Here is a 27,737-nt window from a genome sequence, read left to right as displayed (position 1 = left end):
ATTTCCTGGCATCCCTCCTGCACTCCATAGGTGGAAGTCTGTAGGAATGTTTTTCATTATTTGCTGGCTGTTTCCATTTCCCAGGCCTGCTGGAAACCATGGGAAGTTTCATAACTGACAAAATCTGAGATTTAGAGAAGTCATTTGCTTATCTGAATGTCTTTCAGTGCCTCAGCCTGATTCACAACGAAACTTCCTTTTTTTGTAACATAATTTTCAGAGTAACTGAAGTGGAATTTCGGACTCACCTGTTGCCAGGGGGCTGCAGCCCCACGGGCAGGACGGTGCCTCCTCCTGCTGAGCTCCTCCTGCTGCCCTGGGATGGTCCCTGTGCAGATCCTGTGCATGGATACAGGGAATGGATATAGGGAATGGGTACAGGATATGGATACAGGGCAGGGATACAGGGAATGGGTACAGGATATGGATACAGGGCAGGGATACAGGGAATGGGTACAGGGCAGGGATACAAGATAGGGATACAGGATAGGGATGCAGGGTATCCCAGAGCTGGGCACACACTGCTCCCTGTGCACTGGTGGCACACACACCTTGGCTGGCACCACTTTGCTCTCCAGTGCCAGGTAAGCAAGCACAACACCTTTGCCTGTCTGGCAATTTACTCCCCACTGATTCTGCCAGAAGAGGAAAAAAAAAAAAAAAAAAGAAGCAAAAAGTCTTTAGATTCAAGCTTTCAGAGTTCAGGACTGATTTTTGTGCATATACTTTGTTCCTCACTTTAGAACCATCAGGGTTTTTTTCTCCCAGAGAACATAAACAACTGAATTTTAAACCAGACTCAGCAACTAACATGACATTGTGAAGGACACACCAGCACTTATCATCTCTCCAGATGAGTTGGTAAGTATTTATAGAAGCATTTCCTCCCTGGCACAGCTTTAACTAAGCAATGTATCTAATTTCCTCTGGAGGAATGTGTTGGAGAAATCAGTAAGAAAAGTCTCATTATAAATAGTAATAAATAACTACTCTGGCATAGTTGCTTATTTAGTGGAGTTATTTGAATATTAATGGTTTTACAGGTACACTCACAGAGTAAAAAATCCATGACAGTAATATCCCAAAACTAAATCCAGGATTCTATGGTCTGAATTACAAGGCAGGATGGGGTCGAGGTTACTGGAGACAACAACACTTGGAATAACCCAAACCTTCCCTTAAACACCGGGGACATCTCCATCAGGATGGAGAGCTGCTCCTGGAGAGCTCCAGCCCCGGATCACTCCGAGCAGGCAGGTGAGTGCCACGGGCACAGCTGAGGGACAGGGCACAGTGCCAGGCACGGGTGGCTCTGAGCCAGCTCCTGCTGGGCAAGCCCAGGATGCTCCGCCAGGCTGGGAGAGCACAGGAGCTGCAGTGACACCGGGACAGGAAGGACCAGCCCCTGCCAGGGGTGGCCCTGGTGGCCCCTGTCCTCCCTGGTGCCAGGGTTCCCGTGCCCTTGGTGAGCTGGAATCCCTGGCACTCCCTGTCCTCTGCACACACAGTGATGCCTTTGCTTGCTTTGATGTTAGCAGCAGGAGACATCACAGCAGTGCTGAGATGCTTATTATCCCCTTGGGTTCTTTTCTTTTATTCGTCATGGGTTTCAGCCTGTTGTATAATATACATTTTTCAAGTTAAGCATCAAAACAATGAATACAAATGAGCGAGGAAGTGTTCACTTGCTGAAGGAGGAGAATTACTAAGAGCAACACTGCGCAGTATTATAATGCATTTCCACTACTACACCATTTGTATTAATGTATTAGAGACATCTACAAAGACAAATTGCAGCTTAGTTCAAAGGGAAGAACACTCAAATGCCTGTAAAACGCTGCAGGCTGCTCTCAGAGATGCTCCCCCTGAAACAACATTTGGATTTCAGATCTCTCCTGGCATCAAGGACAATATGCTCCCACTCCCTCTTCCCAGCCACGCTGGTTTGTGACAGCCCTGAGGAGGGGGTGGCCACTGTCCCCAGCCAGGACAGAGCCTGGCTGTGCCATCCTCACTGGCCTGCATGCAGAAGGGACAGCACTGGCTTCCCCCAGTGAAGACTTTGCTGCTGAAAGCTGCAGGAAGGTTTCCCTGGAACCTTCTCTCCCCTTCAGCATTCAGAGATTCTGAGTTTCCCAGTGAGGATGGACAAACAGCCCCTCAGACCACGGGACACAGGACTCTGCCCCTTTCCTCAGCCCTGCTGTGGCTCAGGAGCAAATGCCTGGTTTGGAAATGCCATTTCTCACCAGCACCAGGGACCCTGCAGATAAACCCAGGCTGGGAACACAGAGGTCACTCAGTGCAATGAGATCTCTGGGTAAGATGAATCAGAGGAGCCATTTTCAGGACATTAAGATTGTTTACAAATCCAGTCAATTTTTATTTCGTTTTGAATGAATTTGTGTACGTATTTTCTTTTGCCCTCTGCCAGCACAGTCATCCTTTCTGATCTCCTTCCACCTCCCCCTGGCATATGGTATTTTCACCTTGCTAACAGGATTGCATTTACCCTGCCAGGCTAGAGCAGGCACTCAGCCTCGTTCAGACTTCCACTGCTTCTCTCACAAATGTGCCACGATTAGCAAATGTCAGCCCTGGAGCAGGGAGGCGTGAGAGAAGGAAAGAGTAAAACAAGAAAGGGGGAAGGAAACTGAAAGGCCAGGAAGAAGAGACAGAGACAGGGACCCTGTGCCCCTCCTGCCGTGCCCTCGGGGTGAGCTGGGGCTCAGCATCACCCACAGCTCAGGAGGGCACAGGGGCATCCAGGGGACCCGCCAGGGCTGCTCGTCCATGTTGGAGGCAGCAAGTCAAGAGTGTCTCTGAATTTTCCAGAGAGAGATCAAAGTGCAAAAATTAAATTAAAGCTTTTAGATGGATTGAAGTATGTTAAGCTACTCACCCATAAGTCAAAGGTAACAGTTTAGGTTTTAGCATGAGTGAGCCAGCAAGTAAGTAAGTAGATAGAATGAGTAAATAAAATGAGCAAATGAGTAAATAGAATGAGTAAGTAAGTAGAATAAGTTTTAAGTACTTTTAGTGAATAAAGGGCTCAGATGCCAGAGAAGTAATACATGTTTTAGTAAAAGTTAAAAAACATAGTCTTAAATATTAAATAAACACTAAATAGTGTTTCCATGGAGGCTCCAAGAACCTAGTTTCAAACATAATAAAGTTATAGTTAAAAATATTGCTCACATTTTTCAGTTAAAACAAGATAAACCATATACATAGTTGATACATAGCCCAACGTGCTAAAGAACTAAAAGCTGAAAGTTTCTATATAAAAACATGCATTGAAAAAAGCTGGTGCATTTTGCCATTGCATTTTGCCATTACATTTTGCTTTTACCATTGCTTTGCTTTGCTTTTGCCTTTAAAACTAATGTGCTTCTACAAAAAACAATTTTATAACAACTATGAGCTGCTTAGCTCATTAAAAAAAAACCAACCCGACAAGTGTGGGTGCCTAAGAGCACCCAAAAACCTCACACACCCTGGCACGGTGCTGCCTGGGAGACACCAACAAATAACCTGCTTCTTTTCCCTGGCTATCTCATTAAAAAAGCAGAAATTCAGCTTTGCCATTGCTGAGGGTATGGTCTCCCTCAGTGCCTGTGCCCGTGGAAAGGGGCAGGAGCAGTGCTGTGCACAGGCACAGGTGTGCAGTTCTGTTTGCTGGGTGCCAGCTGGGATCACTCCTCACTGCAGGTGCCAGGTGTGGCCACCTGGAGATGCATCTCCTTTACATCCCCATCCCTTCCCTTGCACATCTTGCAAGAAGACTTAATTAGTTCAGATGATAAAGCACCGTGGGGAAGGAGAATCAAGGTTAATATCATATATTAATAAAATATCAGCAAGGAAAAATGACTAGCTGTGTCCCAGCTAAGCCATCTCCATGACCATAATCTGTCCCTGTCTTTGCAAGTGGTTATATCTCAATAGATCAGGAGGGAAAAATAATGGAGATGAAATAACACTGCAAGGTTTCAGCTCCACATGAATGCTCTGCTGGCTGCTCCACTGGCAACAACCTGGTGTACAAAGGAGCAAACTGGGTGGCTGGCAGCACCCTGGGAATTGTTCCCAAAATTTGCTCTGAGGGAGATTCCAGCCTGGTGCAATAGTGCACACAAGCGAGGGACAAGGACAGCCCCTCCATGCTGTCCCTGGAGCTCCAGGCCAGCCCTGGGCACAGTGATGGGCACACCAGCCTTCAGTTCTGGCTTTGGCTTTGCAGAGTGGGAAGCAGCTGCCAGACAGCTGTGCTTGTCATGCTGCCTCAAAACATCACCCAAACTCTCCTTCCAGCTTGCTTAAACACATCACTTTATCATTCCCAGTGAGTTTCCCATTAAGTGTTCCCATCAGCAGAGGAGCCGTGGAAGCACACATTTATCTGTGTTTCATCACTAATTACCTGTCCCCCAGCCATGAGCAGCCAGAGGAGCAATACAGGCACCCTCTGTGACAGGCAGGTGGGAAAAAACATTTTATCTTCAGTGCTGCCTCTCATTCCTGCCCAGGAGAGGAGCCAAAGGGCAGGAACACAACAACAACAACAACAACAACAACAACAGGAAATGCAAAGTCTGTGGAGGTGTCTGCAAACTGCATTTGCCCATTAAATTGCACCATCAGGAGGGAAACTGAAATTCATCTCACCAAAATAAGAGGAAAGCCTCAGTCCAGGACTCACTTTCTAGAGCCAGCCCCCAGGCCTGTGTCAGCAGCTTTAGGGCAGGGTTTGGGTGCAGTGGCAGCCTCAGGGGACTGGTTTGGACATTACAGGAACGGCAGCTCCTCCCCAGTGCAAGCAAAGCAGGAACCTGCTCTGTTCTCTAGCTCCTATTGATTTACAGCACTTCAGAAACCTCTCACTATATAGTCTTTTAATGCTGAGCTGTGAAATGAAAAGACATTTTCACACCATTAAAGGGAGGTTAATGTAAGATGAAAAAGAGAGTATTTGCATTTAATGAGTGAATTTGAAGAGCTCGGCTGGATTTCTTGCAGGCTGGAAAGCCAATTCCTGCATGGAGAAAACTTTCTTCCTAAAAACAAGTGTGCTCCTCCCCTCTCCAATGCCACAGCAAAGGACACTTTTAAAGCATCATACTGAAGTGCCCATGGTCTGGTTTCAGAATAAGAAGTAACAGCTCCAGAGAGTCAGAGGGTGTGAAAGCACCAGGACCTGGCAGGGAGATGACACCCCTGTGGCTGCTCCTGAGGTTCCTGTGTTTCTTTTCACAGTTTTCCATTTTTCCCAATTCCAGGTGCTGCAGCATAGCACCAACATATTAACTGTATGTGTAACCGAATTGCAATAATAATAATAATAATAATAATTTCCTTTCCCTTTGCTCCTCCAGGGAAGGCTCCTGGACCATCACAGCTCCTGCCCAGGCTGCAGCTCACATTCCCACACTGATCTGTGCTCCCATTCCTGTCCTTTGCTATCTGGGAGCAGAGAATTTCAGCGAAAAAGGGCTTTCCACTAAGATGACCATAAATCTCAATGTGTTTACAACAGAAGACTGACCAGAAGAGTTTATTAAATCTCTAAGGGATTTGATGTATATCAAACGGTTACATAAAGTCAATACTTTGGAAAGAACTAGACAATAAATACCCTACAAGAGGCAATATTTCTATCACGGAGAAGGCAATCACATAAAGATTAGGAGACCAATTTCAATACTGAATGTCAGTCTGCTCTAAGAAGACATTTATTGTTTTTCTGAGTTATCACAGAGGAGCGAGATAAGCCATAACAATATTCTGAGCCCAGCTAATCATGCTATCAAAGTCAAAAATACTCTTTCACCTTTTTAAAATCACTTTTCTACTTCGCAAATAAAAGGAACAATCTCTTGCAGGTGCAAAGGGAGGGAGGGAAGGAGATTTATCTCGGTGGGCGGTGAAAAATCTGGAACTGCTGCCCCTCAGCTACAAACACAACTCACGGTCCCTCTGTGGGTGCACAGGGCAGGGGCTGAGGGGGGAGCCCACCCCAGGGACCCTGAATCTGCCCCAGCTCCTACAATTGGTTCGAGGACCAAAGCATCACCTGGGACAAAGCTGGCCCCAGTGAAGGGGCTGGGAACTCTTTTTAATGACTGGCAAATGAAGACCTATGACAAAATACCAATATTCAGCGTGCAAAGTGCCACTTGTTTCAATTCTTCCCCTCTAAAGAGATTTTTTCCTTTAGCAGTTCAGATTAAAAGAAAGGAAAATCTCCTCCGGTTCAATTTCGGCAGAAGCCGAGATCAGATGTCAGTGGGGAGCAGCACTGACCCGCTGATGTGCCAGGGCAGCTGCCTGGCTCGCTCTCATTCCCAGTGCTCCCACTGTGAGGCCTCCCCTGCCAGCATTCTCCTCCCGGGGGGCTGATCCCGAGCCACAGCTCTGCCTCTGGGCCGGGGCTGAGCCCGGGGTGACAGCGCTGGGCCGGCAGGGTGACGGTGACAGCCCTGGGCCGGCAGGGTGACAGCGCTGGGCCGGCAGGGTGACAGCCCTGAGCGGGCAGGGTGAGGGTGACAGCCCTGGGCCGGCAGGGTGAGGGTGACAGCCCTGGGCCGGCAGGGTGACGGTGACAGCCCTGAGCCGGCAGGGTGACGGTGACAGCCCTGGGCCGGCAGGGTGAGGGTGACAGCCCTGAGCCGGCAGGGTGAGGGTGACAGCCCTGGGCCGGCAGGGTGACGGTGACAGCCCTGGGCCGGCAGGGTGAGGGTGACAGGTGAGGGTGACAGCCCTGAGCCGGCAGGGTGAGGGTGACAGCCCTGGGCCGGCAGGGTGACAGCCCTGGGCCGGCAGGGTGACAGCCCTGGGCCGGCAGGGTGAGGGTGGCAGCCCTGAGCGGGCAGGGTGACAGCCCTGGGCCGGCAGGGTGAGGGTGACAGTCCTGAGCGGGCAGGGTGAGGGTGACAGCCCTGAGACTGTGCCCGTCCTGCCCCCAGCACCCCGCAGCCGTGCCAGACCGAGGGCTGGCAGTCCTGGGGCACTGGGGGCGTTATCCAAGCCATTAAAGATAACGTGGAAACTGCCGGTAGCCCCAGCCTCGCCGGTGGGATGAGTTTGAGAGTTTGGCTTGGCCTGGCTGAAGCAAAAATTTCAAATTTGAGTGACAAAGCGAGAGCTTAAGAATGAATGTAATTTCTGCTCAGCACGTTCCCCCTGGCCCCCCCAGCAGGCAGCAGAGCTCAGTGAGCAGCACAGCTCGGAGACAAACCCTGTGCAGCTGAGAGCAGCTGACAGCCACACTGAACACTGCTATTAATAATGACCCGGTCCAGAAGGGAATCATCAATTATCCTTATCATCTTCAGCTTGTATTTCTGGAGAGATGAATCCAGCAGATTGGTGTGTACAGGGAGGAAAGGAAATGACACGGAGCTGTTGCACATTGTTATCGAGAACTGAAAGGCAGTGAGATGGAGGTAATTATCAGCAATTTTAACACGACTGTACCAGATGCATCAATGATCTAACGCTGAGCATCAGTGGGCAGGAGGTACCAAACGTGATTTTTAGTCCAAATTAACCTTTTTATCTCTCATAGGATCCACACAGTAGTGCTCAGAGGCCTGAAAAATCATTTGAGAAGAGCAGTAAGCTAATTCTGCAGAGATTATTCCTTCACTAAGCCCTGCACTTTTCCCTTGCCCCACAAAGAACAGTGAGTGGCTTTCTGAGAAGTTGCTCTGGCAGTCTAATCAAGCCTGCTCTCTCTAATTGAAGTTAATCACAGCAAACAGGCTGGAGAGGATGGTCCTGGTGAGCAATGCCATCAGAGGGCTCCAGTGACCTGGCACAAGCCCTGAGGGGCTCTGGCACTGCTTTTACTTCTCCTGTTTGCCTAAGAACTGCTCTGTCCTGCTTCTAATGGAACAATAATCTGCACTCTTATGGGGCTGGAGAAGTTGGGTTTCTGAGGGAATTTCACAGCATCTTTACTAGTTTATGGCAGAAAAGGCACTTAAGGGGATTTTGTTTGTCACTTGAAAATTAGCCTAGAGGAAAAAGAATCTTCAATTCAAATTTAATTAAAAACTGATGAACCAAAAGCCTTGTAGTGGCTCTGTGAAGTCCCATTCTTACAGCACAAGAACATAGCCCTGTTAAGCAGCAAGAAGAAAATAAACAGAACAGGTTTGAAGCAAAAACCTGAACAGAAAAAACTGTAATCCAGTGGCACCAGACCATTACCAGAACAACAATTGTCCCACTGAGCTTAAACAGGTTTTTTTTGTACTGCTGTCAACATCCCATTAAACTTCCTGCCATTAATTCATCCATCCCTTTTGGTCAAGACCTCCTGCCCCAAGGGGAGGGGACACGTCCTGAGGTGCTCACATCCCTCTGCACTGTCACACACAGCCCTGAGCCGGGGTAATTGCACATTGCCAGGGTCAGCATTGCTCCCTAAAACATCACAGCATGTTCATAAACAGCTCATAAACACACAGATGAGTGATGACTTGGCACAGGAGGAGGAGGAGAGGTCAGTGATGCTCAGCAAGTCCCCAGGGTGGTTCTGGGGATGTCACTGGTGTCACTGGGCTGAGCTGGCACAGGACCCGTGCTCTCACAGCCCTCAGAGCCATGCAGGGGGACAGGACCCACAGCAGCAAATCTCTGAGGCCAGAGGCCAGAGTGTATGGCTTCACTTTACCAGCTGGACCAATTTAATTAACTACAGGAACATTAATTATTGGCTATTGCTGTTTTTATTTCAGAAAAACCAACTGGCATTTCACCAGGTCAATATAATGCAAAATAGCCACTAACCCCAGCCTGAGCTCCCACCCCAGATGCTTTAGATTGATGGTGATTTCTTTGCAGCTCTTACCGGCAAAGAACAATTTTTAAAATGGTCCCAAATACCAGACCAGCCAGAGGAATGAAATTTCCTCAGATACTTAAGAGCTCCTGTTTATCAACCTCTGTAGCATGTAATATACATGGTTGTACATTTTCTGTCACCAGTGATTTATGAACAAAACACATTGCTCAAATAAGCTTGATACACAAAGAGCTGAAGCATTCTGTGACAAGGTCTTGAGGCACCAATTGCCTCCCCTACCTCTGGACCTCCTGTTCCATTCTGAGAGACCAGAGGGGCTGCAGGAGGCCAGTGGCCAGCAGCCACCTGTGCCACCATCGCTGGGACAGGGCTGCTCAGGACAGGGAGGAATTGCAGCCCTCTCTGCCCGTGAATTCAAGTCTGTCACAGACACAGGCCAAGGATACCCTGACTCCATGCAGGGCTTGGGCACAGCAATAACTGGAATGAAAAATGATGAGGGTAATTCCATGACTCTTTGTGATTCTGATATTATGGTTTAAAACTCTTGGCCTGGCTTCAACAGCTCCTAACTTGCACTGAAAAACCTTTCAGAGAGAAAGGGAAAGTCAAAAGAGAACTGTGGTATTGAAAGCAGGGGGGAATGGAGCTTGGGTGGCCTGTGCAGCATTTGGACCTGGAAATGAAGTGCCCCTGGTTCTCTGTTCCTTTTCCTTTTCTCCACGGCTCAGATAGACCAGGAACATCTGGAGCGTCACACCAGGAACATCTGGGGTGTCACAGACACTCACCTGCAGCCCCCACCCTGCAGCTCCCTGTCCCTGCCCGTTCTGAGGCTGCAGAGACCCACGTGGGGTGTGCAGAGCATCCAGCCAGCCCTCGCCACTCCTGCCCACCCCTCCCACTAATGGACACAGCCATTTCCCGAACTCCTGCATTTTTCTTCCCATGATTATCTCCTTTAAAAAGGCAGGAATTGAAAATGAGCTGCAGAGCCAGCGGGCTCTTTTGAGCTATGGTTATTAGCTGTGTGGAGGATGAAAGTGGTACGACTCCCCAGATAAATATATAGTTCATTAAAAGTGTTCGGGATCACTCTATTCTGCTGATCAAAAGCCTAAATCACACAGTTAGCAACATTAAGGAGCTGTATTATGATTTGAGCTGTATCTGGCTGTAGCCACAGGAGGATGGAGGGAGCCCAGCAGCCGGGCTGTGGCTCTGATCCCAGCACACCCAGCCCAAGGCAGGATTTTATCCTGGTTTCAGCTGCTCCAACCCCTCTGGCTGTTGGGAGCAGCAGGCTGCACACACGAGGAGCTGCTTCCTTCCTCACACTGCAGCTCTCGGGCTCCTCTCAGGTTTTAAGTGGGTAACAAACCCAACCAGCTCTGCCCAGCTCCAGAGGTGTTTTTAAAGGCACACCAGAGCTCTGCTTTCAGTAGTGTCCCTGTGGAATGCTGTGAGTTTGGGGAAGGGGCACATCCTTGTGTCCTGTGTCTCCAGCTCTTAGAGTGTGTTTATGCCAAGGAGTGTGTGGGTCTGGAGGCTGCAGGGACCTAGCAGGCTGGGTCTGCAGCCTCGGGACAATGAGGTGCTGAGTGCCACAGCCCTGGGCTTACTGCACCCAGAGGTGTGAAATACTGACTCTGGAGAACACCTGCACACTGATTCACTCCGAGTTACCAACACTAACCAAAGGTGATTGTCCCATCCCTTCTGTGCAACCACTTCTTCTTTTATTAAGCACACAGCTTAATAAAAACCCACAAACCCAGAAACCCTCGGCATGACCAGGCTCCAGCCCTCTCGGGCAGAGACCCCTGCAAAGTCCAGCCCGACCTCCTAAGTCTTGGCTCAAAACCTGCTGCTCTCCAATTTCCCATCATTGCAAATCTGGCTCAATAAAAGCCATCTGAGACTGAGGACATGAATACTGATGACAAATTTTACATCCAAATGATGTCTCAATCAGTCAGTTTTAAAGAGAGCACAAGTCTCTTGTTCAGTTTCGGGCTTTGTCAAGGACACCACAGGGCAGGTGGTGGTGAAGGAGTGCTGGGTCTCAGCCCTGCAGCAGCTCCTGTCCCACTCCTCTGCCACCTGAAGGAGAGCTCAGCACTGTGCTCACCCTGCTCCAGCAGGGCTGGCTCCTCTTGCCTGGCTGCCCTCTCAGCACAAGCCCGAGGCTTTGGCCACGGGATGTTCCTGCTTTCCCCACTGCTCCTGCCAGGGAAGCAGGACGGCACAGAACTGAAGGGATCCCTGCACTTCAGCGTGCTGCAGTTCTACAGCAGGCACAGCAGGAGAGCCCCGGGGAGCCTCCTGCTCCCCTTCCCTCTCTGGGAGCTCTTGGCCAGCCACTGATAAATTAAACTCGGCACCTCCTTTGACTAAGATGGATGGCAAGCCTAAATGATATCTACTGAACAAATGGCTGATTTGTGTATTCTTCCATTTAGGATTAGGCTAATAAGATGTTCATTTATGGATCTATTACTCAGTCATTTAACTGCTTAAAAGAAGAGGACCGGAAAATTTCACTGTCCAGGAATTGATTTCCTTCTTTTTAGGCCAAATTTTAGTGGAGTGTTTGCAAAGGTAATTTAGTGGGACATATCAAAACATCATTCAAGTGACAAGAGTATTTTAAAATACATGAGGAAAACGCCAGGTGCTTGAAGCCTCCAGGTTTAAGGCAGCCCTGCTCTTCCCCCCTGCCCTTTGCTGTGGTTCCTGGAAGGACACACAATCTGTGTTTAGGCTGTTTTAGACTGGGAGGTGGGAAGGGGCTCCCAGTGACCCTGGGGACCTTTGGGGCACCCCGAGCTGCAGCAGCCTGGCTCAGGGCTGTCCCCAGGCAGAGCAGGTCTCTGTTGGTGCAGTGTCACTCGGGGCACATCTGGACCTGCTGCAGCATCTGCCTCCCCAGTGCTTGTGCAGCCCTGCTCTGACTGCGGGGCTCTGCTCAGCTCCGTGCCCATCCCAGAGTGTGCCAGGGCAGGAGGGCTGCCCACCCTGCTCCTCCACCACACACCTCCGGGGACAGCAGCCAACAGCAGATTTTTCAGAATGAGGATGTGCGGTCACTAATCACCCGCACCCGGTCTGTGGCGGCTTTGTGTCCAGATAAACAAAGCAGCGCTGTGGCATCTGTGCAGCAGCCGCTGGGCTGGCATTGATTCAGGCACGGGGAAAGGCTTTCTGCTTGGATTAAAATAAAAATCATCAGCTGCCTGGTTCTGCTTAATTAAACCAGGAAATAACTAAAGACGCTGGTGTTTCGGCTGCTGTCATTAGGATGCAGCATGAGCAGGCGTTCCTGCACAAGCAGCTTTTCCCCTCCCGTGCTGGTGCTCCCAGCTCCCAGCCCAGGTGCTGCCCACCAGCCAGGGATGCTGCAGGTGACAGAACCCTCCTGGCTGAGCCCTGCAGGGCACCGGGGACCGAGCTGTAACCCTCTGCTCACTCGGGGAGCAGCTCATTACCCGGGATTTTATAACACTGCTGGGCGTTGCAGACAGAACACAATTATCTCCCAGCCCGGATTTAGCACGCTCTCCTCCTGCCTCGCTGAAGCACAAGCAGCTCTAATGGAGCTCTCTGCTGGGTGAGATCACTGCTGCCTTCTCGGAGACACAGAACAGGAGGGCACACAAGAGTTCCTCATTTATACTTCATCCGCTGGCTCTTAGTTAATTTAACAGCTCCTTACATTCATACAGCAAATTACACCTCCAGAAAACTGAGCTGGTGCCAGGATGTGACTGTTTAATTTAATACACCCACCAACACCACAGAAACCCATCTCTGTGTGTGCTGTGGTGCACTCCACAGTGACAGAAATTCCCATGCACGTCAGCTCTGTCCCTCTCCGTGATGAGTCTTTTCATGCAGACAGTTAAGAAGAAAATACAAATGTAAGAAGAAAATCCAAAAGTACTGTGCAGAAGTCCACTTTCCCCTAGTGACACACTTTCTCTGCTGCCTGCTGAGGGTGGCAGGGCTGGTGGGATTTAGCACAGGTCAGATGTCCTGGCTGCCCACAGGCAATGGCCAGGGCATGGTCACACCTGTCCAGCAGTGCCAGGGCATGGCCACACCTGCCCAGAGCAGAGGCCATGAGAAAGGAGCACAGCACTCACCCAATACCCATCCCAGTCTGTCTGTCTGTCTGTCTGTGTGTCTGTCCAGCCCTCTGTCCCTGACATCAGGGATGCCCTGGTGTCCCTCCCTCCCCAAACCAGCTCTGGGAAAAACCCCTGCCTGGTTCCTGTGTCCATTCCACTCTTGCAGAACCCAGGGCAGAGCGCTGGGCTGTGACCAAGGGAACGGCTCAGCCCGACATTCATCTCTCTCTTTGCATAATGCATCTAGAAGTGGATCTATTTTTTATTGCAGAACAATGTGTCTGGTTTATCTATTGGCATCTTCGTGATGTCCTGACATTTGGTGCACATTCACTGCTCACCCCAGGGACAGCTGCTGACTGAATGCCACTCTGGCCTTGTTTCACAGCACCAATTATGATCTTTCCCAGGTACTACTTGCTTCATTATCTGAGTGAAGAGTTTTATCTTACCTACCAGGCAAACCTTCCAAATTCACAGCTGGGTAGATATAACCTTGAATATTTAGCTCAGACATAATGGCAGCTAATATTCCTCTCAACTGCTGCTCTTAAACAGTTTCATCCTGTCATTGTTAATCACATTAAAAAGTATTGGATATATAATTTCCTTTAATTACATGAAAATATTGGTTGCTTCCTTTCTTTGGAGTGTTATGCACAGAGCAGCAGTGATTAATGCCAGGAATTTCAAAAGGCAGTCAGAGAAAGCTCCTAATTGTTGATTTATGCCCTAATTGGAAGACACCTGTTTTTTCCCCATCCTTTTGATCTTTACTTTCTGTTTGAGCCCAGAATTATTCTGCATGTGTCATCATTACATTAATCAATACTCGTTTTGTCCTTCACATATCTGCCTAATTGCTTTTCTCATTTAGACACTCATTTGCTAACGAACTCCATCACCCACTAAGACCAGCAGCAGGATTTACCAGGAGCACTGAGCAGAGCCAGGAGGGGAAAGACATCGTTGTTATGGGCAGGGAGCTTTAGAGACAAGACCTCAGATAGCCACAGGAAAAGGGAAAACCAAGTTCAAAAATAGGTAATTTTGCATACAAAGCTAAGATTTTCTACTCCCCCGTGTACACAAACGTGTGTTTTCTGACTGTGATTCCTGAGTTATTTTTTGGAAGCCACAAATGACACTGAGCCTTCCGTGAGAGTGAAACAGGAAGTGCCTAAAATGACAAATGAGGAGGAAGAGTTTTTGTGACAGTGATAAAGGGAAAGTTTAAGGCTTGTATTTAGATAAATTGGCTGGAAAATTTGATCCACACAGTCTTTCAAATACGATTATACAAACATAATTTGCATAAATATTATAATTAAAATTCTGCCTATGGCATAATAAAGAAGAGAAAATAGTATTAAATGATCAAGGCATTTGAATGTTTGAAATATCACTGTGTGATGTTTCATGCTATCCATTAAATAAGTAATTTATTGCAAAATCTATCAAAGCAAAAGGAAATTAAGTCAGATAAGGCTGGCTTTTTACTTTGTTTTTTTTTTTTTTCTGAGGATATCGTTCCCTTCAGAGCACATTTAATTTTTCCAAGGTGCTAACTCAGAGTAATTACAATTCTGGGTGTGCTGTAGGGCTGTGACAGCACAGCTGTGTGCCATGTGTGCCATGTCCCAGGACAGCCCAGCCAGGCTGTGCCCACCTGGGGAGCCCTGCCAGGTGCCAGCCCCTCGTCCCCAGGTGTCCCCACACTGCAGCGCTGTCACCCCCGGCTGCCTTTTCCAGGCTCTCCTGCCCGGCCACACCCCGAGGCGTTTCCTACAAACGCCGGAGCTCACTGCTGAGCCCTGCTGCTCTGAGCACGGGCTGCTGCCACTCCAATCCCTGCTCTCTCCTGACTCCCACAGCCCCTGGCAACCTGCTGCTTTCCTCTCTGTGCCCCTCCCTTAGCCATTGGGCCACCAGCACCAAAGAGCATGGTCATCATCATCATCCCACAGAGCATCATCATCATCCCACAGAGCATCACGTTCACCCTGGCACACCTCACAGGTTAGGAGGGATGTGGGCAGTGTCAGGACACGGAGGGATGGCAGCACCAGCAGCTCCTGAGCGCACACAGCCCCCACTGAACGCGGCCCTCGGCACCAAACCAGGCTGGTGACAGCAGCAGCAGCTGCCCTGCATCACTGCTGGGCGAGCGGGTCCCCATCTGCTCTGGGACACGTCACACACCCCGTGTGTCCCCAGCCCAGTCACACACTCAGGTGTGTGTCCCCACCTGCACACTCAGGTGTGTCCCCAGCCCAGCTCCTGCAGGGACAGGCGCCACCTGCACTCTCAGCTCCATTCAGGAGCATTCCAGGCTGGTTATTTATTCTGTCTGTTGGCTCAACGTGGTGGAGACCCAAGGATGAAAGGGCAAGTAGGAAATGAGCTTTGAAATGCACAGGGAAAGAGCTTTCCTTATCAGCCACTGCCTCATCCCTGCCACTGCAAAGATCTCTTTAAGTAAACCGCAAAGAAAAATAGGATAATAAAGGAAAGAAAACTTGTGCCCAGTTTACTGAAGCGTTTAGACTAAACTGCTGCAAGGTACGTTGACCCTCTGATATAAATCCTCTGCCTTGTCCACCTCCAGGCCTGCAAACAAGGCAGCCTCATTCCTAATGTCACTTCTACTGCTGGAAATTTGTGACATCAATAAAATCCTGGTTTGTCAGTACAAATGGAATTTTAAATTGAATTCTTATCAAATTAGCCTTTCATCAAGGTCACGCAATATTGTGTGAATAACCTTTTGTGAGGCTGTGTACACGGCTGCTGCCGGAGGTGAGAACCAAACAAATTCTAATGAGATTACCCAGCTGGAGCACTCAATAACGGGCGGTGCAGGACAGGGCTGACATGAGCTGCAGTGATCCTTTCCGTGGATGGCTGCAGCAATGCTGGGAGCACACGGCTTCACCCCCATCTCAGCTGTGCAGCCACACAGGCAGCACCCCTGTCACAGCCCCAGAGCAGCCACAGCTCGGACGTGCCCGAGCCAAACACCATTTCCTGGAGGAACCAGAATGAATTGTAAGTGCATCCCCTCTGCTGGCTCCGTGGTGCAATAAAACTTCATTCCCTTCAGGGGAATGGTGCTTTGCAACAGCAGCTGGAGGGACTTTCCATCAGCCAGCACATCGTGACCAAATTTGTGGGAAAAGCTTTTTTTTTTTTCAGTGTGAGAGCTCAGTGCTCCAGGAGCTGCCTGGGAGCTCAGGGAGTCTGAGATGGGCACACCCTGTGGAACAAGGACAGCCTTGCTCCCTCATTCTGGTCTGCAAGCAGAGCCCAGACCCTGCTGGACACTGCCTGGGGCATCATCCAGCCAGGGGGATGGAGCAGGAAGGGTTAACACTGCCAGGAAGGGTTAACACTGCCAGGGAGGGGTTTACACTGCCAGGGAGGGTTTACACTGCCAGGGAAGGGGTTAACACTGCCAGGGAAGGGTTAACACTGCCAGGAAAGGGTTAACACTGCCAGGGAAGGGGTTTACACTGCCAGGGAAGGGTTAACACTGCCAGGAAAGGGTTAACACTGCCAGGGAAGGGTTAACACCGCCCTGGCTCCCAGCACCTGCCGTGCCAGCCCTGGGAACTGCAGGACCCACCTGAGGATGCTGTTCCCACCACGATGGAATAATCTAATAAATGAGTCTGAGCTGCTGCTCTCCTTTTAGATTACATCTTCCTGAAATGAAATATGTAGATCAAATTGCACAATCAAGAAATAAACTATCCAGCTGCTAAAGCCTCCCTCCCAAATAACAAAATAGCTGCATATTTGTCAACTCCAGAAAATATTTCAGCAAACATAATAGAGAAGATAATGATAATTAGGCTGGTATTTTATGCCATAACACTCTTGAATGCCTACAAAAATACAATATTTTCAGCAAAAGATAATTGAAAAGATTATTTGGCTTATCTAAAATAAGTTTTTCCAAGCCTCAGCACATCTGTTACAAGAATTCCTGCAGACACGTGGTGCCACGCTGTTGGCTCAAGGGACTGTTCATTACTTGGATGAAGAGGTGGATGAAGACACACAGGGTTTGCTCCTGACAGGTTCCCTTTGACAGGAACTGGACACCATCATTTCCCAGCAGAGCCCTGGAGGTGTGTGGGTGAGCCCAGTCGTGGGGATGCCGTGGCACAGCGAGGCTCTCCCGGCACAGGCAGGAGCCGGTGTGAGCCCTGTGCTCCCACACTGCCCTGCAGAGCGCCCGGGTTGCTGCGTGCTGCTCAGGGCTGTGTTTGTGCAGCCCACGCCGAGCCCCCAGCAGGCAGGGTGCCTTGGGCAGATGCAGCTCCAGGGCTCGCTCAGGCCCAGCGTTTGTGCTGAGTTCGTGCCCTTGCAGCGAGGATCTGCAGGCTGAGCCTCTGAGCTGCACACAGGGGGAATTGAAAACCACTTTGTGACTTTGGGGCTGCGGGAGGGGAGGACCCAGGCTCAGCTGCAGCAGCACAGCTGATGCCAGGGGAGCTGTGACACCACAGGGCTGTGGATGCAGCCAAGGCAATATTCTGACAATATTCTGATATTTCAAAACCGAGCATTTCAAACCTGAGGGAGCACAAGCTCCTTGTCTTTATCCCTCCCCAGGCAGGCTGAGAGAGCCCCTTTGCTTTAAGGTCAGTGCAGTGCTCTGTGTTTGTGCTGCTGCTCCCCCCAGCTGACAAGGGACAGGGAAATGTCTCTGTGCCTTGTTTCGGGGTCCCTGGGTGCTCTGTCCCATCTGGATGTGTCCTACCCCTACACTCACCTCCCACGCTCCTGTGGCCTTCCCAGTGATCCCTGGCTGATTTTGTGACACGGGATTTTTATAGGTCTCAGCATTTCTAAAAACATTTATTCCTGTTCAACCAGTAATTGCTGACTGACTGAGGAGGACCTGGAAAACAGAAGAGTTTTACCCAGCAGGTTCAGTCTCCAGTGCTGCTGTGACCCAGCACCAGAGGAACCATCAGGATTTGCTTTACAAGAGAGAAGTAAAGGCTCAACTCCTCGTGCCAGGGAAGCAGCATCTGATTATTGTTACTATTATTATCTCATTATTGTGGGGCAAAGCCCAGAGCTGCTCCTCAGCAGCCTCTGCTGGTACTAACTGAGCCAGGTCTATCCAGGGGCTGAAGGGCCCATCCTCCTGTTCAATATTCAGAATACACTAAGCACAACGTTTGTGAAAAGTGTCAAATGCAATAATATATTCCTGTGTTTAACTGCAGGCTACCCCCTCACCAACCACACTGAAAAGTGTTAGAATTGGACAAGATTTCCCAGGAGTAAAAGAAATTCTTGTTCATATGCTTATAAAGGCTGACAGGTGAACAAACTCTTCTACAGGGCAATTGCAGATTATCTAAGTGACATTTTAAATTCTTAAGAATTTTGCATTTGCAAATAGAAGTTGCCTTGCAAAATGACAAGCAAACCAAGCAGCCTTCCCAGAAACTGGTCCTTTCTGTTGCCTTTTAGTGGTTCTATTTTCCATAAGAGAGAAAAATGATCAGTGGCCCCTCAGAAATGGGCTTTTGCATCTATCTTTTTAAATCTTTAATGGAAGAAGAGTAATAGGCCAGATACAGCACTAATTTTTATTGTAAACTACTCTGGGAACATATTTTACTCAGAGCCCTTAGCACAGAAAGCAGATTAACTGGAAAAGCTAATGGTATAGTGCAGTATAAATATTTACACAAACGTTTAGCTAAATCCTTTATTAACAGGTCAAATTTTCTCTGAATTTTTCACCTTTTGTTATGAGATTTTTAATGGGTTGCTATCTTTCCAGGCTTTAAAAACTCCTCAAGGGAGGAGGAGACAGCCCCCCAAGCCCCCCAGCTCTTGCTGCTGTGCTGTTTTCATCCCACTGGCCCTCACAAAGCAGAATTATGCCCAAATCCCTGTGCCCTCCATGGGACAGATTGCTCAGAGAGTGAAGAGCAGCCAAGGGGACTCTCACAGCAGAAGCCCCGTGGCTGTCCCTGTCCCCTCTGGCCCCACACCCACAGCACGATTTTAATGTTTTAAAGCATTAAGCGTTTTAATTCAGGGAACTGGAGGGTGCAGTGGGGTCCTGTTATAGTTTTACAGCCTTGAATTTATTTGGGATGGTTTCAAGTCACACCAGACACTCTGACTGCAGAGAATGAAGGTCTGAATGAAACTCATTACATCAACTCCATGAGCCAGTGGATTCAGGATAAAAAGTGTGCTTTGCACTCAGCCATTTTCCATTGTCTATCCAGTGAAAAGAAAAAAAAACCCTGAAGGTTGTGAGAAATCACCACCGTGGGTCACTTGTGGATTTCCCATTTGGCAGAGCTGTCCTGGGGTCACCCAGCTCAGCTGCCAGCCCTGCCCGTGCCCACAGCAGCCCTGGGACAGGAGGAGCTGCCAGGGCAGGGCACACCCGGGCCAGCTCCCACCCACCCAGAGCTGGGGCCCTGTCTGGGCCTCTGCAGGGGTTTCTTCCTTCCAAACTTTAGTCTTGAAGGAGGGAGAGGTGAAGGCACACTGGGCAGGAGGAGCCTGGGGGAAGGCATCAGTGCCTGCACTGTGAGCAATCCCTGTCAGCTCACAGCCAGGGAAAAGGGGGATTGTTCTTCCCCTGCCCTGCTGCTCCAGCCTGTCCCCAGTCAGTAGAAAATGCTCTTTTTACAGGGACCTGAAATGGAGCTGATTCACCCCAGCAACAACCCTTACTCTGCAAATGTTCAAAAATCTGTCTCATGTCTCATGGTTCTCCAGTCATGCAGATAATTTTGTTCTTAATTAAACAAATGCCACAATGACAGCTGGGAATTAGCAGCTGCAGTTTGACCAAGGAAGTATGATACCTCCTTTAATTAAAAGAAAAACTCTCAAAAGTTCCCTAATGAAATCTCCACTCTGATAAGATGGAGCAGCTACAAACCCAGAAAGCAAGACATAACAGGGAAGCACAGGGATCCAATTTTCTTGCAGGAAAACACTTCAACTTCCAAGAAAAGAAAAGAAGCTGTGGAAGTTGCAAGAAGTCAGCTTTCCAATTGATTTTCAGCTTGACTTTGTAGAGCATCATTCCCAAGTAATGACTAGGAAAATGTACAGCATCCCAATTACATCCAGGAGCACTCCACACTGGAGGTATTGAACTTAACTGTGACAGCTCAGAGTGTGTTAAACAATATCTTTTATTTCCTAAGGAGGTAGGCATCTGCAGCAGAGGATATGAGGCAGCCAGAGATTTAAATCTGTTTTTTTTAATATTGGCTCTTTTGCCAGCCTCAGAGCTACTCACTATATTTACATATTCTGACACACCAGACTTGCTCTCTTGATAGATAAAATATGCAACTCTATTTAAAGATAGAGAATCTCTCTCTGCATATTTTCCTAAGTAACATCAGATAAGTAAGAGACTCCCACTGGTGTAGAATTTCCTCTTACTCATTTGACTCTTAACATTGCCCCTCTGGACCCAGCCCTTCAAACTCTCCTCAGGCTGGGCAAGGCAGCCCTGAGGGCTCTGTGCCCCCTCTCTGTGGCCGTGGTGCAGGGACAAAGCTGGAGCATCCCATTGCTGCCAGAGCTGTGAGTGTTAGCCAGTGGTTCAGGAAAACAAGGGCAGCAAAAACCATCAGGAGTTAATGCAGAGTGGCCACAGACACCAATCACTGCAGAGCTGAGGCTGCTGCCATCTCAAACAGGGCTTTTCTCAATCTTTTGCAGTCTTAGAAATTATCATTTGCCTCCAGACAATCATTTCACAACAAATTTGGAAGAGGATATGAACAACCTTTGATGTCTTGTGCACTCTGGGGTTTGCCATAGGGAGCAAATACACGAGAGTGGAAACTGGGTCAGGTTACTAAGGACAAGTGTAAAAATAAGACAAATTACAAGGACAAACCCAGAAAACCAGTGGCAGTAAAGCAGAAATCCAGGGTCCATCATCCATGGCCAAGAGCCAGCCTGGGTGCTGTGGGAAGGGCTGAGTACTCTGCCCAAAAAGGGCAGCAGAGATGGGATCCCAGCTGGCCACAGGCAGCCTGGGCTGGCTGAGCCTCCCCCTGTGCTGCCCGGGCCAGCCCCGAGCTGTGCTGGCACTGCCATCCCCACTGAGCCACTGGCCTGCCCAAAGTGGTGCCAGAGTGAGCAACTGATGGATTTCACTGAAATAATTGTTTTGCAAAAAACAGTCTCTGCTGAAAATTATCTGTAAGAGATGGTACTCAGCTGACACAAACTGGTTTGGATCCACGAACTCTGATGGAGCACCAGAAATCATTGCAAAAGCAACTGCCTGCCACACTGGGGTGGCAGATTACTCCAGGCACTGACTGTCAATAGGACACTGCCTTTATAGGTGCTTCCAAGAGCAGGGACCACACCAGTTTGTACCAGCAGGGACCCGTGGTCCTCTGCACACAACTCCATTCTAACTGTGCCTGGAAGAGCCCCTCAGTTTGTGAGCCCACTCCTGGCCCTGCAGAAAGCACCCTGGTGCATTTGCAGCACACACACCCTCGGTCCATCCTGCCTCAGGTGTGCACAGGGACTTCCCACACCAACCAATTCCCCAAACCCACGCTGTCAGCATCAACCATGTCCTCGTCCTCTTTGAAAAAGCATTTGGAGACCTGGGGTAGCAAAGTGCTGTTTGATATTTGGGTTGCCTTTTGATCATCAAAGCACACGCTTAAGAACACATCAGTAGGATTAGGGCAGGGGCCAGAGCAGAGCTCCCCAGGGCTCTGCAGCTTGGCTTTGGCACAGAACCCTCCCTCCTTTTGTATCCTCACCAAAGGAAAGGGGAGGAAAGAAAGAACCTGCCAGCTGCAGCAAGGTCAGCCTTGCCCTGCTATACCATGGTGATACTCAAAGCTCAACAGTCCCATTTTTCAGGGATGTTTTTTCCTAAAGTAAACCATTCTGGCATCAGCCTTTTCCAACAAATACCACAGTTATTGCACAGGGTATAGCAACCACCAGGGTAGAGGACTGGGCTGCACTTGACTGACTGAGGTTTGCTGGCAAATAATCCCTCAGGTGAGGACTGCCAGGGATGCCCAGGATTCATCTGAGCTCCCCAAAAGCCCATTGGGAACAGCTTTCTCCAGAATTTCCTAGCTGGGCACACACAGCTTCTCAGTGGGCAGAGTGGGGCTGTCCCTATCCCAGCACAGGGGGACAGTGGGAAACGCAGAATTGCTATCATTGTCCCACTGGAATTCAATCAACCAGCTTCTGTCCAAATCCCATCTCCTTCTGTTCTCTTTCTTTAGTTTGTTTTCTGTTTCTGCTGTTTGTTGCTGCAGAATAACCTACTTTAGCCGGCAGAGGAGCTGCTGATGAGCTCAGCTCTCAGCATTGTTTGCCTCCTTCCCTCCCATCAGAGCTGGCTGAACCCGGGCCCAGGGGCTCAGCTTTTATCTGTGCTGTGGTCGGCACAAGGGGCTCTGAGGTCTGGGGAGACTCTGCCCATTTTACTGGCCAAGAAGGCCCTGGCAGGAGTAGCTGGGGCTCCTCGGAGGAGCAGGGGCTGCCAGCACCGCGGCTCTCTGTGCCCAGTGTGTGTGACACAGCTCCATCCCTGCAGCTGTGGCCACATCCCCTCCCGGCTGGGGCAGAGGAAGAAGATTTTCCCCTAGAGCAGGCAGCAGCAGGGTGTGCCTGGCTGCGGGCAGGGATGCTGATGGGAGGGCAGCAGCCAGCCCCAGCCCCAGGACAGCTCTCCCCCACATTCATCACCCTTTGTGTATCCCTGCAGTTTGCAATGGCACACGCAAACTCACAGTGATGTATTATTTATGAGAAATAAATATTAATCAATATCAGTAAATACATATGCACACATAAAGAGACAATGGCAGTAGGTGGTGGCCACCGAGTGCTGGTGAACGACCTTGCACACAGGGACCTGGCAAACAGCATAAATATATCAACCAGATACACAAATATACTCCCTGCCTCTCTGGGGCTCAAGTACAAGTGTAAACACTCAGCTTCAATATCAGATACACAACAATGTTTTTTAAAAACTGCAGCAGAATAAAGCCTTGTGATTCAGGGGGCTGTGCAAGTAAGTGGGATTTTAAACTGCCCATCACAGCAGGGATGGGGCTTGGGGAGAGCAGCAAGCTGTCCCTGCAGCAGGACAGTCCCTCAGCTGGGTCACAGCGCCCAGGGCACGGGCAGGGCTCCCCTGGCACAGCAGATTCACCACGGGAAGGGTGAGAACCAACCGAGCTGGAATCCTCAGAAAAGCTGGAAGTCAAAGGGAAATGAGGGCTCACAGCCACAGCAGGAGCTGTCAGTAATCAGCATGTGCCACCATATGTTTTAATAATTTCAGATTTCTCACATGTCTCTAGGGAGCCTCAGAGGGGTTTTCATGCTCTTCTCTCAGTTTTCGAACTTATGGCTGTTCTCATCAATAAAAGATTTGGTTTACACACTGTTGCAACTGTATAATGAAAACCAGGTGCAGCCATGTAATATTTCTCTTTAATTACTATTTGTGGCATGAGAAAAAAGAATTAATCATTCTGCATTGTTAGAACAGGATGAACCACCTACTAATCACAAACTCGATTTTCATTCAGGTCATGTTGCACAACATTCTATTAGTCCAAGTAAATATCAACACCAGCTTTAATTTTTTTTTTTGTCTTTCTCCCTGCCTGAAACATCTACCTGATGGGAACAGACACACATAAGTTAAAGAGTTATGGCTCTTTCCTCTCACACACCTGGTCCAGAGACATAAAACACTTTCTTCTCCACACCCTTAGAATGAAAGGGATGTCCTTGTCTCCCTTTCCAGCTATTTTCTCTAGCATCAAATTTGTTTTTATGACTTATGGGTGAAAAGTGTGAATTCAAGGAAAATGTAGCCTTCCATCATTTATTCATACTATCCTTCAAAGCCAACCCACTCAAGAATCCACAATCATTTCTTTGTTTTGACTGTGGGCACACATGAACAAATGTGTCAGTTAAGTGTTAGCCCTGCTACCGAGCCTCCTGATGGTCAATTTTTAATTCCTGGCAGGGGTCTGATGCCCAAGTCTTACTGAAAAATAAGAAATTCACAGAAACGTCTATCCACAAAGGAGTTGTGTTAGCACTTGCTGAATGCCATTTTGTGATGAGATGCACAGAAGGCTCCAGCACTCCTAAATTATGCATGGCTGTGCATGCAGCAGATCCTTTGCTTTATTTGCAAGAGTCTCACTTGCCAGAGCACTCCAGGGAAGGAGGAGAGGCTCCTGTCAGAGTGAATGCAGTCAACCAGAGCAAGAGGATTTCACCAATTAACGCATCGGGTTTCTTTAGTCTTCCTTTAGGGTGTTTTTCCTCTCTGCCGCTCCCTCCAGGGCAGCAGGGCAGGGAGTTCGGATGGGAGCGGTGACAGGGACAGAGCTGTCCCTGTCCCTGTCCCCTCCCCGGGCTGGCAGCCGGCACTGGCAGGCTGTGAATCCCTCACAGGTTCTCTCATCCTGGGGGATTTGCCGTGCTCGGTGTCCTGTCCCCACACAAGCACCAGGACCCAGCTCCGCAGCAGTTCCTGACTTGCTGCTTCTTGGCTCTGGATTTAATTAACCTGGAGCGGGCATTCCTGGGGTTCCCTGCCTCCCACAAGGCTGCTGGGGCTCCTGAGCCCCTTCCCCAGAGCCAAGGACCGCTCAGGGCACTGGGGGTCCCTGCAGCCCGGGCTCATTGAGCCATGAACGCCCGTGGCACCTCCTCAGCTCAGGTAGCTCTGACCAGGTGAGATGTCTGTTTGTACACAACACCTTACAGCGTGTCCTGGCACTGGCAGCCGGGAGACAGAGCTGAAAACAATCAAAAATGGAATGGCACAGCTCTCTTACCTGGGAATTGACCCAGAAAGGAGATTAGAATAAAGCTGTGGGAAAAAGCATGAGGCAGTTTACAGCTACAGTGCTCTCCATCTGAGCCAGGCATGCAAGCCTTGATAATCCTCAGCCCCACGTTTCTCCTGCTGTCATAAGCACTGTTTTCTTCTGTGGGCTCGGGGATTTTAGTTTTGCTTTTTCTTGTTTTTCTTTTAAAACCAAGCACACAGAAGCAGCGAGTGACAGCATCCATCCTGCCAGCCCTGCACAGCCCAGCGTGGCTGAGCTCCAAACAGGACCCAGCTCCAGAGCCTGAGTGGCTGCTCCTGCACAACACAGCTGTGTGGGCACAGCTGGAGGAAGGGAAAGCCACCGGCCGTGTCTTTGCCATTGCTGCTTTCCTTTGCCTCGACTAACTCGGATTTTATGTACAAGGAACTCCGAGAAGCAGCAATAGAGCAGGGGAAACACCAGCACTCAGGCTGATGGTCTGAAGCGTGGTACAGATTAATTGTGGCTCTCTAGTGCTGGGAACCCATGAATTCATAATCGTTGTGGACAACTGCTGCACACAACAGCTGCTCAGGCTCCCCATTACATGTATTTATAGCGGTGGCAATCCAGAAAACAGACACTGCTTTACAGAGAGAGTTAAAAAGTGATGCCATTTGCAACACACACACACGCACATTAAACAACCATAAAGCTCCCCCTGCACTGCACAGCATTGTAATAGATGTTGGCATTATGTCAGGAAAAGCAGTTTCCTGGATTCAGCCACATTAATGTTCACCCTAATGAACTCTCTGGAGGAGCTGTCATAAATGACAGAATATCATAAAAGAGCTTTGCTGCCAATGGAGGCCAGGGAGAGCACAGACACTGATTGCATGCACGGGATGAACTCAGAGCTGTGATGTTCTGAGGCAAAGCACTGATATTTCTGCTTTATCAGTTATTCATTGGGTTAAGTTCGCTGCTTTTATCTCTGCAGGTGCATTTGAAGTAGGATTCATGGAAAAGAACTTAAAATATTTCCTACAAAGTTATTAAAGATAATAATTGAAATAGTTATTTTGCCTGATGATAAAGCCAATGGCTAAAATTATTCAAGGTTTTAAAAATCAGATAATGAACTAAGTTTCTTCCTACTGGTAATCAGCACATTTCATTGCAAAGATTTTCTTAAAAAATCCAGCTTTGTTAACTCCAATCTTGTCAGAGGTTATTCAATGGTGTGTAGGTTCTTTGTGTGTTTGCGTTTGTTTTTTTGTTTTGTTTAGGGTTTTTAAAACTATATAGATACTAGGGAAGAGGAAGGGACCACATGGAATATTTCTTTGTGCTCAGCTGCTACTTTTAACCCACAGTGAGAAGTTCACTCACCTGCAAGCATTTCCCCTACAACACCCACTGGGGAGCTGGGGCCGTTTCTGAGTGAGCAGTCTGCACAGCCTGTCCCACCTGGCAGGGACAAGTTCCTCTCCCCGGCTCGTTTTCCAGAGCAGAGCACGAGCAGCGTGCCTTGGCCATGGAGCAGGCAGTGACAGCTCTGACCCAGAGCACGGAGACCCCAACCCAGCGAGCAGCCGCCACCCGGGGGGCTCAGCCCCGCTCCCGCCCTGTCCTGCTTCACTCTGGGAACGCGGGCACACGGCCCGGACAGCCAACGGCACCTGGGGACAGCAGTGACTGCCCCTCCAACAAACCTTTCCTTTCTGCCTGCCTTCGTTCCCTTTTCAGTCCCTTCCTGCCTCTTTTGGGCTCCTTTTGCTGTTTCCCTGCCTCCTTCCCTCTTCACGCTACAGGTGATCAGAAATGGAGCACACAGGATTTCATGGCACCCTGGCACAGCTAGAACAATGGAACAACGCTGTCATTAGTCCAAACCAGCCCCATCATTTCTTTTGGCAAAGAGTGATTTTACAGAGATTACTGCAGCCTGGTTTCCAGAGAAACAGAAACTCCAGGTTTGGATATAAACTCCAGCCCCCGTGCCACAGCCCCTCCTCCCCTGGAGCAGGATGGAGCCCACACCAGCAGGGACAGGGAAGAGCAGCCTGACACAGAATAATCTAACACAGAATAATTTCTCCATCCTTTCCAAGACACCAAACCTGCCGTGCTTCACAGCCAATAGGAGCCCTCTGCACCCATCACCTGCTGGGATAAATTAACTCAATCCTCTGCCCAGCATGGGGCCAGCAAGGCAGGCAAAGCCAGGTGCAATTCCCACTTTTTGGGAGAACAAACACTGCTGCAGTTTTACAGCCTGCTCCCTTTGCTTTCTTCTCTAACCCCTACAAAGGGGGACCAGTAGGAGCTAATAGAGCCTCCTGCAAGATTAAAGTAATTTAGCAAGTCGGAGGTGTCCTCATTTAATAATCTCTGGATCTCTATCACCCTGACAGCATGTCTTCATCAAGCCATTACAGTCTGAAAAGGAGTGGGGACACGAGATAGGGAGCCTGTCACAGTCACTGGTGAGCTGGCTTCACAACTTACCTGTCAGCTGCAATCAGGCATCCAGAGATTGCTGCTCTGCTGCAGATCTGAAAAAAAGAAAAAAAAAATCAATCACCATCATCCTGATGTGATAAAATCCTCAGTGCTCCAGACACGCCAGGTAATTGATCACTTCCTCATAACATACATCAATCCCTTGCTCTTCATCAAAAATGAACCCACCAAAAATTGAAATACAGGATGCGGCACGTGAAGCAATCCCAATCCCTTTGCCCCAAATCCCTTAACAATAACTGTTACAAAGCTGCCCACCCTGAAGAGTCACGAGTGCTCCGTCCTGGAAAAAGCAGGAACCGGGGCGATGATCCAGTCATTAAAGCGAAACTTCTCCCAGGTGAGGAGCAGGAAAGCCCCGGGGACAGTTTAGAGCTGAGTCTTCTGGGAGCTCTCACAGGAGGAGATGAT

At 49.2% G+C, this 27,737-nt stretch overlaps 1 long non-coding RNA gene across 1 annotated transcript in view; it reads right to left on the bottom strand.

Moving 5' to 3' along the window:
• Window positions 1-275: 275 nt before the first annotated feature.
• Window positions 276-27,737, bottom strand: part of LOC148221467 (uncharacterized) — a 40,450-nt gene continuing 12,988 nt past the window's right edge. The window contains exons 2-3 of the long non-coding RNA XR_015807919.1: window positions 27,312-27,358; window positions 276-339 (exon numbers count right to left, since the gene is read on the bottom strand). This is a non-coding gene — a long non-coding RNA (uncharacterized LOC148221467). The remainder of the gene's footprint in view (window positions 340-27,311; window positions 27,359-27,737) is intronic.

Source organism: Sturnus vulgaris, chromosome 21, assembly GCF_052056855.1.
Source record: "Sturnus vulgaris isolate bStuVul1 chromosome 21, bStuVul1.hap1, whole genome shotgun sequence".
NCBI classification, from domain to species: Eukaryota; Metazoa; Chordata; class Aves; order Passeriformes; family Sturnidae; genus Sturnus; species Sturnus vulgaris.
This window is presented reverse-complemented; position numbering and strand designations above follow the sequence as displayed.